The sequence below is a fragment of the Parasteatoda tepidariorum genome, chromosome 10 (genome assembly GCF_982258835.1).
Source record: "Parasteatoda tepidariorum strain Cologne lab strain chromosome 10, Ptep-v5.0, whole genome shotgun sequence".
Classification (NCBI taxonomy): Eukaryota; Metazoa; Arthropoda; class Arachnida; order Araneae; family Theridiidae; genus Parasteatoda; species Parasteatoda tepidariorum.
In genome coordinates, this window is record NC_141764.1 from 22,642,870 (window position 1) to 22,661,728 (window position 18,859).

Sequence of the window (18,859 nt, forward strand, 5' to 3'; positions counted from 1 at the left end):
ATGGTAAATTCAAGACCGTTGAGTTGGCGAATTATTAGTTAGAAAAATTAAGACAAAACGACAGCAAGCAAAGTCATGGTAAATTCAAGACCGTTGAGTAGGCGAATTATTAGTTAGAAAAATTAAGACAAAACGACAGCAAGCAAAGTCATGGTAAATTCAAGACCGTTGAGTAGGCGAATTATTAGTTAGAAAAATTAAGACAAAACGACAGCAAGCAAAGTCATGGTAAATTCAAGACCGTTGAGTAGGCGAATTATTAGTTAGAAAAATTAAGACAAAACGACAGCAAGCAAAGTCATGGTAAATTCAAGACCGTTGAGTAGGCGAATTTCGTGGCTTATACGAATTTTTTTACTTTATTCACAGCATATAACTCAATTATAAATTTGCGGTATTTAAAGAAATCAATCATAATGATAATAGCCAATTTTCTTTATAAATATGATCTACAGAAAATGTTTATATACATCGTGTTTACAACAATCATCTAAAGCTAACAAATTTGATAATTAAACGCATTATAACGATATAGAGTTTCTTAGTAATATTTTCAGATATGTACTTAACAAGTTATGAAACTTCGAAAAGACAACCCAATACACAGACACATCTAAAAATAGAAATTGGGAATTTTTTTCCAGCAAAAATACGCCGACGAACAGTGTGTGAAAAGAAATTTTGGGGATATCATTATATCACATAGGTTTATCTGTATTTTTATGCATAGCGACACCGATATTTTATGTCAGTTAAAAACACATAATTTTTCATGACTTTTAAGAAATAAACCTCTTTATTTATTGCATTTTAAACATGACTTAGGCTTAACTGGTAAGAAAAAATATTTACATAAGGAAAAGCTTAGGTAAAGCTCATTCCTTTCAAGGAATTTCCTGTACAAATCTGATCAACAACAGAGAGAAGTCATCGGTATTTTGAAATGTATCAGGTTAATTAGAATAGTCTCTCTGACATTTTTAGACTAATTACAATCAATAAATATGCCTTTAAGCAAATTAGGAAATGTGCGAAGAAGTAATCAATCACACAGAATTCGCTTAGGTTTATTGCAATAAATCTTTGAAAGGTGTGTTCATTTTATAGAAAGTTTTATCCTAAAATATGTTGCAAAGAATTTTTTAAAAGATGTTAAAGAAAATAGATAAAAAGGTGATGGTTTTCGAATAAAGATAATAAACTCAAATAAACCAGTGATTTTTCATCTGCTTTCTTTAAAAATTTTATAAAGAAATTCCTGGAACACATTCCATAATAAAATGAACATACTACCCGGAAAATTAACCGAAACTAAATAAACTCGATTTTTATAACCTACGAGCAATACTTCGTTACTTTTTCGTACAGAATTATAGAAAAGTTTTATTTTTAAAATATTTTATTTTATAGTCTTTGTCTATAGATTTATTAAGCGTCAAAAAAAAAAGTAGCACCTTATTTTTTGCCCCATAAGTTTTAAAACCACAACTAAAAACACACCTTATTTTTTGCCCCATAAGTTTTAAAACCACAACTAAAAACACACCTTATTTTTTGCCCCATAAATTTTAAAACCACAACTAAAAACACACCTTATTTTTTGCCCCACAAGTTTTAAAACCACAACTAAAAATAAAGAAAATACACGGTTTCAAATAAATGCTATAGGACATTCACGTGGATGAAAGAACTTGTAAAAAAATAATTAAACATAAAAGAACTTGCGATAAAAACTAAAACAGAATCATTTGCAATTTTATTTAAAACAATAACTAATGTTACACTAATGCGTAAAAATTATTTTTCTAACTTAGATAACTAAAAAATTTTAACGATTTTTCGGATCAGGTGATAAAGTTTCTCTTCGTAGTCGATGTGCAAATTCTAAAACCCTATCACCAGCAGTTCTGGAGTTATAAGAGATTTAAAAAACAGGGCAGACAAAATACAGAGTTAACACAAAAGAAAAGTTACAAAAAGCAAGTTCAATTAAACATGAATTAAATCCTGTAGTTACAAATGATGAAGAAATATTTTCCAGATATTTTTCCACCATTTTGAAACTTCATGGTTTATACTTTAAGTAAACTCACTTTTTTCTGTATTTTAAGTTATTAATTACTAATGTAATTGTGAAGAAGTAGCCATTAAGCGTTTCTACCGTAGTATAGCGTCCTCTAATGGACAGAAAACAAAGACTTATTTTTTTTATTTAAGATTTACTCACATCTAAAATGTATTTTAAGTTGAGTTAAATCATTAACTGCCTTCATATGCTGCGCAATACAGAGAGCAATTAAACTGCTAAGAAAACAACTTAATTCTTGCATATCTCAGCAAAATCGCACTCATTTAATTCTCAGACTTGACGTGTGAGTATAAATTTCATCATAGCGAGAGGAGGCAAACTAATTTATTGGAGTTCTAAAACAAGCAGCAGTAGCAGTGTCTAGCAATCAGAAAAACAATTCCAGCACCTGTTCTTTTACGTTGACGTACGATGACAGCTTCCTTGCTCAGAAATTATTTGTTTGTGCCTACACTCATGAAAAAAGAATTCTTTTTCTGTCGCCAAAATACATTTTTTTTCTTCTCATTCTTGGCGATGATTTAAGCAGATAGACATGAGGAAACGTTTGTTGTCGCATAAATATAATGAGCTTACAGCTCGATCCTGACAATTTTGAGGTCGTCGACAAATCCAAATGGGTCATCAAGAGGGATTTATGAGAGATGGGGAAAAGGCAAAAGCGTTGCCGCAGAATAATTCGGCGACAACTTTACAGCTGGTGCGACGTATAAAAAAGGCTTAATAATTTTTTCTCTCATGTGCATGAAGAAAAAAACAACAACCTAGAAATAGCTTTAAATTTTCTTTCCTCTGTTAATTACATAGAAACATACGTTGTATGAAAAATAATAGAAAACTCAGACTTACTAATAACTATGCTTTTACTAAGATAATTTAGTCAGATTAATTGAATTGGTAAGAATAAACTTACTTACATTAGTTTTTTAACACTAGATGTGAGTATTCCAAAAGTTCTAATATTAAAAATAAAATAAATCAACTTTAAAAAAAAAACATCCATAGCTAAAAAAGTCCACAGCTTCATCTATACTTTAAAAAAAAAACATCCATAGCTAAAAAAGTCCACAGCTTCATCTATACTTAAACAACACTAACTTCGAATTGCAACTTATCATTCAGACGTTACAAAACATTCAAATAAATATCTTGTCTGATAGTTTAAAATACAGTTAATCAGTAAGAAGTTTTAAACTTTCCATGTAGTTTTTACGATAAAGAAGTCGTTGTTATAATTTAAGTATTAACTTCAAAATACAACATAATAATCAGACGTTCCAAAACATTTAAATAAATATCTTATATCATAGTTCAAAAGCTAGTAAGTTTGGATGAATAAAATTAATTATTATTAAGTTTAGAAAATTCAAAAGAGTTTCCACAATAAAAAAAAAATCTATACTTTGTTCCATACTTAAGAACTAACTTCAAAATATAAATAAGAACTTCAAAATCAAAATTTTAATAAATATCTTGCTTCATAATAAAACAGCTAGTGGGTTTACAATACAATTAATTTACAGATACGAAGTTTTTCATCGTGGGTATAATGAAAAAGTTACCAGTTTGTACAGAACTCAAAAGCTAACTTCAAAATGTAACTTAATAAGACTTTACAAAACATTCAAAATTTAGCTTGCCATTCTTCAGTACAAAAACGCAATTTTATAATATGAAATCTTAAACAAAGCATAATGTGCATAAAAACCATAAATCGTACAATACTAAAAACGTTTATAGTTTATTCCATACGCATAGCTAACATAATTACACAATTTATCAATAAAACAGTAAAATCCGTAGCTTGTTTCACGATCGAGTCAAGAACAAACTTCAAATACAATTTGTATCAAATGGTAAGTCATAAATATGCATTTTCATTCAATTATTTAATCACTACTCAAATTCGTTATATCTTAATGTGACAATTTAATATGACATTATCATAAGTATATGTTAAATCCAATCTATGTTGCAAAAGATAATTAGTTACAAATCTCATTGTTATAAGTTATCAAATTTCAACAAGAAAAAAAAATTATCGAGATATAATTTATTTCTGACAAAGATAGGAATAGTTTAATTAACTAATTATGAGTTAAAGCAAACAGAGAAAACGAGTTAATTATGGGAGAATGATTATCGGTTGCGCCTATTATCTCGTAATGAATCAAAATTTTTAGAAGTTTAGTAAAACCTCACTCATTCGAAATAATCGAAAGCAAACCTAACTTCTCGAAATAAATATTTGCTAACGAATGTATATTTATCAATACTAAAGCATTGTTGTAAATATCATAGAAAGAGGATTATTATTTTTTTTAAAATCGTTTTCATTTGATTATCGTTTGGTCTTTTAAATAATTAATAAATAACCTAGCAAAAAGAAAAAAGTCGCTTGAAAATCGATTTTGACTTCCAGATTTTTAAATTTCATCATTGCAATTTTATTGCTTAAGTACATTTAAAAATGTTTATATACAGGCCACAATTGTCTTTCTGCTCACTTATACCGCATAGGCCTTTCCACCACGCCTTTTTGTCCACTATTTGGTCCGCTTGAATTTCTGTTCCATGATATTTTGCCAGAGCGAGATTCGAGCTTAGAATAAACTCTTGTCAGACGAATACAGTGTGTGATTCTGTTCCGCCAAAAACTTTTTCCACACGAAATTCTGTCCCATGATATTTTGTCCAAATGACATTCTGTTTCATGAAATTTAATTTGTATAATATTTTGTCTCGCAAAACTTTCTTTCTTTTCTTTCATATTTCTGCGGATAAGTTCTTTCTTAGCAGTGAAACAAATTTGTTTAAAAAATAGCAGTTTTTAAAATGAACTTTTTAAAATTATAAAACACATTTACACATGTGTGTATGTGTACAGTTGATATTTTCCGACCATTTTATGGATAATCCAAGAAATTCGCTTATTCGTAATTGCCTCACTACTAAATTCCGACTAAAAAATGAAAAATAATTCTCTTCGACATTATTTATTGCACAGTTAGTTTTTATATAATATTAAATAGTTGTATATATGAAGGTATTCTTTTCATATAGTTATGCATTATAACTTAACTAAAAGTAGTAGTTATTTAAAACAACAGTAGTCTGTCATATCAGTATAAACACAAGCGTAAACATTTGAACTATAGCAAAATATTAAATTCTTCGTTGAATAATTCTAAATATGACTCTTTTCGAAGTAAATCAGACAGTCTCAGAAAATGTAACGCAATATATTCTCAGAACAAAAGTAATAAATTTTATCTCAGCAGGTGAATACCCAGGTAATTTAACCCATAACCCAATCATTATTCAAAAGAAATCAAACACTCGGAAAGAGAAACAACGAGCTTACAGGAACAGTTGGCGATGGCGAACGGTCGTTTGGCGGCAAGAACAAACTGGCGGTTGGCAGTTCGTAAAACATCGATCTTCCACACCGTCCTGGCGACGAAATAGCTTCATCGTTATCGGAATGAACCGAAAATTTTCCGAAATTCTAATGAAAACAAACGGAACCTTTTCAACGAAATAAAAAAAAAATGAGATTTGAAATATGAAGGCTTTGGTGACATGTTAGACGAAGCGTAGAATCAATTCCTTTAAGGACAAAGAGTGTAGCCCTAAATGGAATTAGCATTTTTTAACAATATTTCAATCTGGGCGACGTCGGTAAATAATCTTTCGTGACAAGTTGAATTTTTTAGAGTTCGCAGGAATACTAGCAAATGTTTAACGATTTAAATGAAAAAGGAAATGACAGAATAAATTATCTAATAATACTTTCACTAAGGCTATCAATTTTATTATGCTATATCAGCTATTATCATTATCTATTGAGCAATCAATTGTTTAAGTTAGAAAACGTGTCTATGGAGAAAAGAAATAGCTTTTTTCCAAATTGTTTTATTACTTACATTAAGCTATTATGATTATTCTTGCGATTGTAATTATAATACTTTTATCTTTTTTCTTTTTGTTCGGAAACCAAGGAAAGTAAATGATAATTGTTCTAACTATTTTAACTACTCAATTATGATAAATGCTTCGCTTTTACATTAACAACAAAAGATAATGTATGCAAATTGTCTAAGTAATTTAATGGATATTTTATTTTGAAACATATAATTTTTATCTATTTTATCATCGCTAAACCTAACAAGTTTGGATAAGGCCAAGAACTGAATTGAAAATGCTTGCTACAATCGGTAACCGTTCTTAATTATATGCAATTCTAAGAATTATTTCAAATAGAAACCCTTTATTTTATTATTGCTAATAATTGAGTAAAATTTTTTTTTTCCTTCTTAAATTTCAAAAAAAAGTTTTTTCAATTATTAAAAATAAACATTTTGATTTATAAATAAAAGCTAAAAACTGCTTTAGTGTAAACAAAACAATTATAATCGTAATACTTAAATAAAAATGCTGACTATAAAACTAAAACCGTTGATTAGACTTTTAAACATCTTTTGTTTACAATTGCAAGTAAAAGTGTGTTTTTACTGATTTTCGACCATAGTTTTGGGACATACTAATTAACTTTTCTTATGAAGTCTATGAGAAAAACTCCGTAGCAGCTCTAAAACTTGTCAAGAGCTATTCCTCCCAATCCGTAGTATTATTTACCCCTTTTTGTCTATTTTATCTTGCTCTTGCATGATACACTATCATCAAAAATTCGTTAAGAGAACAAAAATCAAAAACTGAAAGTAAAATCAAAGATGAAGAGGAAAATTGAATCTCTAATATCAATCAAAAATAATAGCAAAATAAAATGACAGTTATGAATAACGAATGATACATCTTAATTCCGGTTAGACAAAAATAGAAACGCCACCTCCAAATATTATAAATATTCAGATGAAATACTAATGTCAATTATACAGCCCACATACACCTTCAAATTTATTTATGAAGTTTTTTTTTAATTCTTTTTTTGAGTAAAGTAAAAGTCCTGATGCCAAAATATGACAGTACGTACTTCCGTGATATGTATGTGGCTGACCAAGGCACAAAACACATAAAACAGATTTGACAGAAGCAACAGGTTTTAGGATATGAGTGACAGACCCTCTTTCTATTCCAGAAAGTTGAAAGGGAACAAACGGACACACCCAAAGTTGGGGGAGTGATGTCACTTTGCGAACGCAACAACCCGTTTCCGCCCATGAACAGAGACGTGATTCGAATAAAAAGTTGTGTCAGTTTTTTTTTTTATATTCCGCACCACCATCAAGGATTCAAGTTTCACACCCATATCAAAAGGGTTTTCAAGTTAGATGACGGGCTCTTTGAACTTTACCCTGCCACAGAAGGTTTTTGGAAAAGACAGATGAGCTTTATAAAGTTGTCTGACAAAGTGATGAGCAGACAAAGCGAGAAGAGTAGATAAAAGGATTTTTAATTAAAGGCTTTCATGTCATGAGTGGTGCCTGGTGAAAATAAAGGCTTTTTGGAGATGATGCATGTTAAAAAGAAAGCGAACCTGGAGTTCTTGCCATGTCGTAAGTTGTAGACGCATTTATAATGGTGATAACGAATCTTCGGGAAGTCGAGTTTAACAAGAAAATCCATTGTTTCCATTGGCTTGGGACTACGTAATTGAATGTTGTAGTTCACCTGTCTAGCTGTCAAAGCGAAGGATAAAGGCACTTTTATGAATAAAAATAGTTACTTAGGTATCAAGCAACATAACTAAACAAACCTTACGTTAAAGCGTGATTTATTTATAAAGTCATTTTTGCTTTTCTTCCTTGTGTTACGATCTAAATTTTAAAATATTTTGTAATATAAATCAAGACAAATTGGTATAAGGAATATATTTTATAGAATTATGTAGATAAAGCTAAGTCGCGTATAGAAATCAAGCAACATTATTGAACGAGTTCTTTGGTGAAATATGTTTACTTTATAAATTTAAGATAGTTCTTTTCCTAAAATTTATAATAGTTCTCTTTGTAATACAACAATTTACTTTTTGGAAGTTTAAGAAAAAATAAGTTGTTTAGAAAACAAGCTACATTATTTAAACGCGCCTTTTCTGTGAAATGTGCTTAATTTATAATAGCTCTTTTTGCCAGAATTTATTCCTTATACAAATTTATAATTTTTGGTCTATAAATCGAAATAAGATGTTAAGCGTTTTTCTTTTTTTTTTTTTCTTTCCCCGAATTCAACAAATAGAGAAAAGTTATTTGAAAATCGAATAACAATAATAAACTTGCTTTTCTATGAAGTGTGTGTGTGTGTTTTTTTTTTTTTTTTTTTTTTAAGAATTTAGGATTGTTAAATTTTTTAATTAATAGGTTTTTGCTAAATAAATATCTACCAGGTTGTTTGAGCGAAAACATTTTATAAAGTGTTTGTTATTCATGTTTCGACAACTTGTTCGTGGAGTGTACAAATTAAGATAAATGATTAAGAATTCAATCAGCATTAAAACAGGACCCGTTATGTAAAAATAAATAAAAATTTACAGAGTGTCTGTCTAGGTTTTTCTGAGAGCTCTGATAATCTGTCCAAATTTGTAAATAAACATGGCGGTAAGAAAGAAAAGTGTTTATTACTACCGATCTAAAATATTCGTTATTCGCGAAACAAATTTGTAATGAAGTTTCATCTAATTAGATTTTCTTTTCGAATATTTGTTTGATTGTTATAAACTAATAAAAGTTTGATCATTGTCACACTTGAAGATGCGTTATTTTGTCATGTGTCATATTTTAGACAATCCACACCTCACTCAATAATGAGTACAGAGTACGGTTTTCAAATTCGATCATTGTTTCGGAGCTATTTTGACACATTTTTGAGAAACCCTTTTTTAGAGAGGACGATAAAAAGTGACCATTTCTCAGTTTTGAAAAGAATATTAACGATTGTTATCTGTTTCAAACCTATAATTTTTACACGATTTAAAATTAACTACGAATAGGAGAAATATATTTAAGTAATAAAAGTTAACAGTGGGAAATGTTTTCAGTTTAATATGCTAAATACCCCCATTTCTCTTATGTTAAAACTACCAGAACTATTATGTTATAAAGTAGTTCCTTAAATTTGTATTAATTTAGAATCAGTAGCTATAAAATAATTTATAACGAAAAAAGTATCTTGGTGCGTTAGGAAACCTTTAGTGTTAAAAAAATGAGAATACAGTTTTTAAGAAGACTATAATAAATGTTGATGAACCATTTTTTATTTTAAAATTTAAGATTTCGCTGTTGAATAAAAGAAGTAAGAAATTATCTAATTGAAATACAGTTTAAGTTGTAGGCAAAAATTAAAAGCTTAATTTACTATAGAAATGCTTGAGAAAAAAAAAACAAACACACACACATTTTTCTAGCTTGAATGATTCGAAAAATATTTTAAAAATCGTTCGTTTAAACTTCCAATTTTAAGCATATCTATTTGAATAATTTCTAATTGATTACCAAGATTCTTTGTAGGTTCTTATGTTTTAAATAATTAGTTATTATAAAACATTATTTGATGTACAACAACACGTTTCAGTTTGAATGAAAATTGTAGGATAAGTTTACATATTCCAATAAGAAAATTCAAAGAATTATCATTTACATTAAAATTAAGGTACTGTACAATTATGTACTTTAACATTAGGATACCTTGCGTGCTTATACACGAAGGTACAATAAAATAAACTACTTATAGGATAAGGTGCAACCATACACTTTAATTTTAAGATGCGATATTAACATTAGGGAGCGGTACAATACTTTATTTTATCATAAGGATATGGTTTAATCAATACTTCAACAATAGAATAACGTTCTGTTTTATATTTTAACATTAAGTTACGATGTTATCAGATAATAAAGTATACGACTGTAACATGGTTGTATCGCACATTAGGATGTGGTACAATCATATACTTTACATTAAGGTGTGATAAAATCCTATGCTTTAACATTTGAGTAAGGTACAACAATGATGGAATAAGAAAATCGAGATTTCGGTAACTTAAAAAATCATTGGGGTAAGAAGGTAAGACAGCTTATTATTTTGTCATTACTAAAACAATGAGTCAAAAAATCAATCAGCAAATTACCAGTTCTCTTATGTGAAAAAGATTAATAACACGCCATCCACTAATAAGATAGATTTCAACGAAATATTACACTTCAGCATTGTCCTTAAAAGAAAGCAATCAGGAAATGATTGATAATGAAAAAACGATGCCACATGAATTTTGTAAATTGACTTTAATGAAATCGTTTTCCTTGGTTTTTCGTTGTTTTTTTCATCCGCCATTACGGATGTGGTTTGAAAAAGTGGGCGTTGCTAATCGCTCCATCAGTTCAAATCAGTCATCAAGTGTAGAGTAAAAGCACTTATTTACAGACGATATATAATTACAAACGAAAAACTTTCGAACATTAAAGGTGACTGGGAAAATCAGATGGGAGATTTTGATGATCGTTTTAAAAAACATTTATGGCAGAAATAACATGTTTTGTAGGATAATGTTGGAAACGACCTCCGATTAATGATTTATTATGAAGAAAATTATATTTACATAAATGCTTTCCAGTAATTTTAATCAAAATATTTAAGTAATTACGTTTGTTAAAAAGAAAAGAAAAAAACATTAATAAAAAATACGTTATTTTTAATTTCAACTAGCACAGACATATTTATCGAATTCCAAGTTTAGTTTAGAGGGATTGATTAGTTACATAACTGTATTATAAACGAGAAAAATTGTTAAATAATCAGAAAAATATATTATACTTCATTCAAGTTAGTGAATATTTTAAATTTATTCTAACCCGCAACATAAATAATTTTAACATTTAAAAAATGAATATAGATAATTAATAATATAAAAATTAGATTTATTTAAATGTATAACAAGCGATGAAAATAGTTAATTAACACATGTATAAAATATTTTTTTTAAAGGAAAATAGTAATTTTACATCACTTAAATTTGTAAAAATTTATCTGATTCAAAGTTAATTTATAGCAGTTGGTTTTTTACATCACTAATTTTAATTTAACTTCTGAAATGAAACCTATTAATAATTATTTAAAATTATGTATATTTTATAAATATAATTAGATAACTTTATGAATTTTCTTAAATTTATTGAACCCGTTGTTCATTACAGGATTGCATTCATTAGACTAAGTACTGATTTTACTTTTTCACTCGCATTATGCTTGAATAACTTAATAAAAACAATAGAAATCTATATATATATTTCTCTTACACGGCGATAAAAAAAGGCCTCATTACAACTCCCCGAATGGCAACACTAGAAAATCGACCAATCATTGCTGCTAAAAATGTCACATGGCAAATGTCACATGAGGTGGCTCAACATATAGCGCTTTTAAAAACGGAAACAATAACCAGAGTGAGCATTATCAGGTTGTTCAATTCAGATTCATGCCCTAAAAACATGATAATATTTAATAAGTCACAAGGTCAGACTTTTGCGAAAATCAGTTTAGTATTGACAATTTAGTTTTTAGTCATGGACAACTTTATGTTGGCCTGTCAAGAGTTAAGTCATTTGACAGCCTTTCAGTTAATTTCTTAGAGCTTTGCAGAAAAAAAATGTTTTTTGGAAAAAATTTAATTGAAACTATTGGCAGTAGGCAAGAACTGCCAAAATCAAAACTCCCCGATTAGAAATGCAACATGGCGACCTCCACTTGGTATTTCTCGGGTAATGTTAACAGTCATGCATTTTAATTTATTGTATGTAAAACATCCTTATTTTGTTCTAAAATTTTATGTACTTTATTATAATTGTTAATTAATATAAAAATTGATTTCAAAAATGCTGATCACCAAAAAATATTTCATTTTGGCGATAAAACAAATTTTTGTGTTCTTGAAAATGAAAGACTTTTTGAGGATTATTATCTCACAAGGAAAAGTTAGGGTTTAAAGTTTATATTTTAAAATAATAATTTTTTTTTCTAAAAGTTTCAGAATTTCTAGCATTAACTAATTTATTATACACATTTAGTTGAATTTAGGTGAGTAACTGCAATATTTGATAATTTATTTTGCTAATATGTTTCTCATTTAGCTAATGTTTTGATTTTTTCACCATGTACAATCTAATTAGCTAATATACTTTTTTAAAAGCTAATAAGAACATTGATAGAATTCTTCTACATAAGTATAATACTATGTCTTTGATGATAATATAGTATGTCTTTGTGCTAGAACATTGTGTTCATTGGCGAGCGAGCGCAGCGAGCCATGGTTCACGGCGTGAACCACATAGGATTGCGTAGCAATTCTCGGGGGTTGGCGAGCGTTAGCGAGCAGGGGGCGGAGCCTCCTAGTATTAAATAAATGATGATTGGATACAAATATTATTACAGGTTTTAAAAATCATTACTGATTTTTAAAAAAATGAGTGAATTTTCGGAACCCCTGTGATCTTTTCGTGGAACCTTATGGTTCTGTGAAACATCTTAGGTAACCGCTGTTTTATAGAACGAACACAATGCACTGTAGTATGTTACACAATTACATTCGCATAAATGTGAAGATAATTGAAAGCGTAAAGCGTTTATGAAAAGAAAAATAACTTGATTCAAATTTCAATTCTGTTTATTATACATTTTCGGAGACGAAATATGTCACAAAATTGAAGGAATAAGTATGTATTTTTATTTTAGAGAACAAACTACCATGTTCTACAACACATTGCAGCATTTATAGGGCTAAACATAATTACAGAAATTAAATAGTTTTCTCACCTTAAGATTTACGTGATTAGCAGAATTAACTTTTATCAATTCGTTTGTAACAATACTCAAGATTAAATGCTGAAAATTTTATTTTTAAATGCGCTTTTAATTCGAACGAATAAAAAATACTAGATTTTATCAAAACAATAAAATGAACACAATACCGCGTTGCTCCGTACATATAGTATTTATTAGAGTAAACATAAATAAATTTACTGAAGTAATATGAAGTGGTATTTATACTTGATTCAAAAGCCAGTAGCGAGTGACTGGAGAACAAATTTAATTTTGGAAATAAAATATGCGATGATTTTGAAATAAAAAAGTGGGACACTTTGTACTTTAAAGAACAAATATAACACCAGTAGAATATTACATAATTTCCTTTTTGTAAATTCGATTAAAACGTCTAAATAAAGACGAAATATAGATAAAAATGTTTGGTAATATCACAATGAAAAATTAATTAAAATATTTGAAACATACTTATGAAAACGCACATAAAACCTAGTTCAAAAGAAATTATAAAACACGAACTAAAACCCAATAATACTAATTAAACGAGATACAATATTTTACACATACTTTTTACAGATATACAGTGAATTTATTAATGCTGCTAAGCGTGCTGATAAAAAAATTATATTCAACAGAGAATTATAGTCCCCAAGAATTATGTTTTCAATAACTTTCGTTTGAAGAACATTGTTTCATATATTTTTAAAAGAACGCAATAAATTTTCCTAAGATATCGAATCTGTAAAAACGTAATTTAAAAAGAAAAAAATGGACATTGAAACTATGTTTCTAACAATCAAATAACAATCCATCAACCAATTCAACCATTAAACATCACATCCACGAGTACTTTTCATGATAAAACGAACAACATTTTTTTTTTTTAACGAAATCAATTTAATTCACTTCAAATGCACCGCGGGAATAGCAGACGATCTTTTCTGCGAAGTCTCAGCAATAAATAAATGCAATTCCGATGCCGAAACGGGAAGTCTTTGGAGAGGCTGATTTCAGAGGCAAGAGAAAATCGCTCACTGCCATTTCAGGGATAACTTGAAACATAATACACACACTCTAGTGTCGGCGTCCTCTGCGGAGCACAGTGGCGTGATTCATCCGTTTTTCTCCGCGTAGTTCTTAAATGCACGGTCAAATCACCAGATTGAGGCGGTATTCCCCGAAATAACATCACAACTACGATAACTTTTTAAATTTTACAAACGATTTAAATGCAATAATAAACTTTATTTAATGCGTCATATTTTATATAAAAAATATGTGATAGAAAAAGAATTAACTTAATAAACTGTTGTTATAGAACAAATTTTATGATCGTAATAGTAAATTATATTTTACACAAAATGTGAGGAAAAAAACATATCTGAATTAACTTTCAAATTTACAAATTATTGTTTAACATGAATTTGTGATCCGTTTAAAATCAAACATAATTTCAATGGTTCTCTCTAGAAAAATCGTTTGCTGAAAAGTTTCTTTTTTCATCTCTTGTTCTCTTCTTTTTATAGTAGAGTCAAGAGTTGATTAAAACTAAAAACTTTTTTATTAATTTTTAGTCTAAAGTTTATGACATGTAAGCACATTAAGGGTATAAGCTAACATTAGGGCAAAGCATTTGATTAGAGCAAACGATTTTAAAAATGGCACATGATTGCTAATTTTGATTTCATGATTGATATTAATTTTTGCTATCCTTTTAGAAAAAAAAGTATAAATCGATTGACGAGGAATCTTTTTGAGGCATAGAGGGATTTAGCATTAATAATTCAAATATTATCGTTAAATTCTAATCGAGTTCAAAGATTTGAATGGCGAATGTTAAGCCTTATTTTGCGCTCTGATTGAAAATAATCCAAATGATTTAAAAGTAGAAAAGATCAGTTTTACAGCATAAAAATTTAACTAAACATTTACAACTGTAACTAAAAATTTACAATAGTATGTTTATCCCTTGTTTTATAAATTCAACACTTATGTATGCTACATATCCACTTTTTTCGTCGAATAAAATAAAAACTAATACACGCTTTAGCTTCAAATTTAAAAGAAAAAACTTGATTAAATTTACTCATAAAACTATTCTACATTCCACAAAGTACGACTAATTATATAGATATGATGAGAACAGACATAAAATAAATTCACATGTAAAAAGCATTTCTCGTTCTCATTATTGAAAAGTGATGAATGATTTTTTCCCCCTCCTTACCATTCATTTTTTTTCTTTTGTCATAACGGAAAAAATTTTACGTTTGCGATAAATCAAAGTGAAACAGCATGAAAGATTTCTTCACAACTATTTTATATTGTTCTAAAAACAGTAAAAAAAAAAGGGGGCGTAAATAGCTGAAAAATAGGATCAAGAATATTTCTATTAATACGATTAATGACGTTATTTGCAGCAAAATATGCTATTAAGAAAACAGCAGAATAACCTGATGATATGCAATCAAGATAGACCACTGTCCTTCAAAACCTAATCTCGATTACTAGAACCGATTCAATTTCTCGTAAACGACATTTCACGATCTGGCGATTTTCGGAAGAGCGGCACAGAACAGAGTAGTACTGGATCGATGAAAATCGGTGAATGTGGGAGGCAGGGGAGATAAATTCACACGATATGCCGACAAGGGAAAAAGGGATAAAATCCAAGTTCCCTCTTTAAAAGAATATCTGGAGTAAACGTTCTAACATGGAAAAGACAAATGGAAAGGATGAGAGAACACCAAATGATTCTTGATCCGTTACAGAGCCGCCGCCACTACGTCAGATTTGCAGACGATTATTTATAAATTCTTTCGCCTTTTGTTTTGGCAACCGTGAATTCTTTAACAGAGGAAGATAGATTTCATCAACATAGTTGATGTTTGGTTGAATTCTGCAATGAAATAATTAAGTAGCTAAAATGTTTGATTAATAAAGGAAAGGGAAATAATTTCTAAATATTTACGTTATCGATTTAAAAGATAAATTTAAACAGTTTCCTTCGTTTTTGGTAAAATTGATTACTATTAAATACACAACGATTTTTATAAATTTGAAACAGTTAAAACTGTGCATTGCAAATTTTATTGAATTAGTCAACATAAACTTTATATTTACAATAGAACTTAATTCTCATTTCATATCTTTATATTTATTATTAATTAATTTATTTTCCGTTTTACATTAATAAATCGTCGTTGTAAATGACTTATTATCACTTATGAGCTTGAACGTAAGTAATAATTTAAATTTAAAACTAAAATAAAATTCTTTTAGAAAAACTAAATTTCACATGCATCAAAAATGCATGCAATCATTTCTATTTTTTGGCAACTATTAGAAGTAGGTGAATTTTTTTCTAAACAATGACTACGGACAACTATAATCAAGTTACAATCCATAATTGTAGTAGCTTGCAGGTTAACAAACATGCCTTTAATGAACTAAGAAAGGAGGTAATGATGAAATGTCGTTGAAATGCAATTCATACAGTGAAGATTTATGCATATCTGAAGTTAATAATTATTGATAGGAGCTTCCAACTACTATTTAAGATTATTAATAACGAAGCACAAATTTACAATTCAGCATAATCCATAACATAAAAAGCATCTTGATGCTGGACTATCAAACAAAAAAAAAAGGGGGGGGGGGGAGAGACAATATCATTTGAAATCAAAAATAATGTAATTTAGCGAAAACAAACGATCATTCTGGTACTATTACTGGACATGTTTCTTGCAACATGACACACGTGCCTCTGCACTATATATATTGTACTTGATATAGTTAAAATACGATCGTCTGTCTGTACACTCCCCATTATGCATGCTCCTATAAGCTGTTACTCATTATTAAAATTCAAATTTACTATCTTATTCAGAAAGAAAAACAGGACCTTTAAGAGGTCTCTTCGCTTGCCATCTTGAATTTTAGGTTAAGTAAATAATTTTTTGTTTTTTCGATGTTTTAATACTTTTTGAAAAGACTTTTGAAGTTAAGGTAGCATAATACCTTTCAAAAGAAGATAATAAAATGCGACGCTACCAAACGACATAAAGGTGTGGTACTAGCTATTTCCGATAAGTAATTTAATACCATATTTTATATACTTTAAATTTTAAAAAAAAATATATTTTTACTATTTTACGAAAACCAATTTGGATGCTGCCATATAATTCTTTGAACATAAATCACACAAAAAAACGGATACATATTAAAAACCTAAAACCAAAACAAAAAATCTCCATTCCGGTGACAAAGGAGCTTAGTCAGGTGGGAAAAGTTCTCTTAGTATATCAACATATTGAATCAGTATATTCAAAATAACGTTTGTTTGTTTGTAAGCAATACAGGTTATAATTTCTTTGTCATATACCTTCTACGGATATACACGGGGGTCTTAAGTTACCAAACTAAGATGAAAGAGAACAGGTAAAAAATCTGTGCCTTCCTGGTACTTATCAATGAACCATGTGCTGACTGCTTTTTCAAGTTGTCACCAAAACAAACAATGGCGAATTATTATCAAAATTATCAATATTTGGCTAAATACGCGATATTTTTCCAACTTATATTATTTTTACATTGATAAATAGTTTCGTTACTCAAATAAAATGTATCAATATTGTATTCAATCATCATCTTTAACGTATAAGTATTCGCGATATTATGTTTCGGATACGGTACATTATCGTTAATGTTCGTGATATTATCGTATTCAACAATTATATTTATCAATAATGATCATGATATTATCGTATTCGATATGTTTTGTCAGTAATGAAATCGATATATGGCGTATTTGATATACGTATGTCAGGGGTCTGTATAGGTTTTTCTGAGAGGTACCTATTTTGTGAAAATTTAGATATAATTTGTGAAAAATTAAAAATTATATTTAAAAATGCAACACAAAAATATGGCAAGAATATGGATTTACCATGTCTTAAGGAATACAAAAATAAAATTTTAAGAAAAAGTATTTTGTGAAACTACCGTTTTTCCTAAAATTAAATTTGTGAAGGTACCGCTAAACGGTAGTAAATTCGGTCTGGACAGACCCCTGTATGTGCATTATTGGTTGCTTATAACTTGCATAAACTAGAATCTAGTATTATTTCTACATTTTGACGAACTTGGTAGCAAGGTTTCTAGAACTGATAAGTACAAAATTTCTCTTCACTGATTAACATCAAAACTTAGATGGATAAAAAAATTCGGTGTAACTTGTTACATTATCTTTATTTTTTTTGACTTCATCACTGATTTTCTTGTTTTCATTTTCTGAATCTATCACTTATTAAACGATCAATCAATCGCTCCCTAACCAACAAAGGAACAATTAAAGGTTACATAATAATCGATGGAAATAATCCGTTCACAAAAGAATTATCCATGCACGTTAACATAAACCATTAAAGTTGAATTTAGGATGAAAAAAAAATCTAGTTAATAATACTTCAGGCTAGTTGGAAAAAAAATGGAAGAAAAAAATTCTATTAGTTAAAATTACAAATATGGATTACAGACAAAAGAATATATTTTTATAATATTTTAAAATAATTAGCTAAGAATAAATCTTTTAGATCCCTAAATTGTAACTATGATTATACACAATTAATTAGTCAAATAGATTTTAAATATATAATTAAAGATTTAAATAATTCGATAGTTGCGCCAAGGAGCAAAATCAGGAGGTAGGTTTGAAATCGGAGGCTTTCCTGTAACTTGATGAGGACACTGCGCCACCTCTTAGCCGATATGGCAAAACACGAACACCTTCTGAAAAATCTAATATCTTTAAAGATACTAAATTAAGTATATATCATCTATGTATTTAATAAACAATTAAATCATTTAAATAATTACTTCCATTTTGAGTTGATTTAAAGTAAATAGAAAAGGAGTTTCTGTAAGACGCTCAACTAACATATAAAAAATTCTTTGTTTTCTTAAAATTAAAATTTTATTTTACATTTCTGTTCCAAATAA

The 18,859-nt window shown here is 28.6% G+C and overlaps 1 protein-coding gene and 1 long non-coding RNA gene across 5 annotated transcripts in view; both read right to left on the minus strand.

The window, feature by feature from the left end:
- Positions 1 to 18,859, minus strand: part of LOC107452702 (uncharacterized) — a 188,605-nt gene that overhangs the window by 9,060 nt on the left and 160,686 nt on the right. The window lies entirely within an intron of this gene.
- Positions 937 to 11,021, minus strand: LOC147802437 (uncharacterized). The gene is made up of 2 exons (XR_015429878.1): positions 3,123 to 11,021; positions 937 to 3,071 (listed from the first exon to the last, which is right to left on the minus strand). It is a non-coding gene; the product is annotated as an uncharacterized LOC147802437 (long non-coding RNA).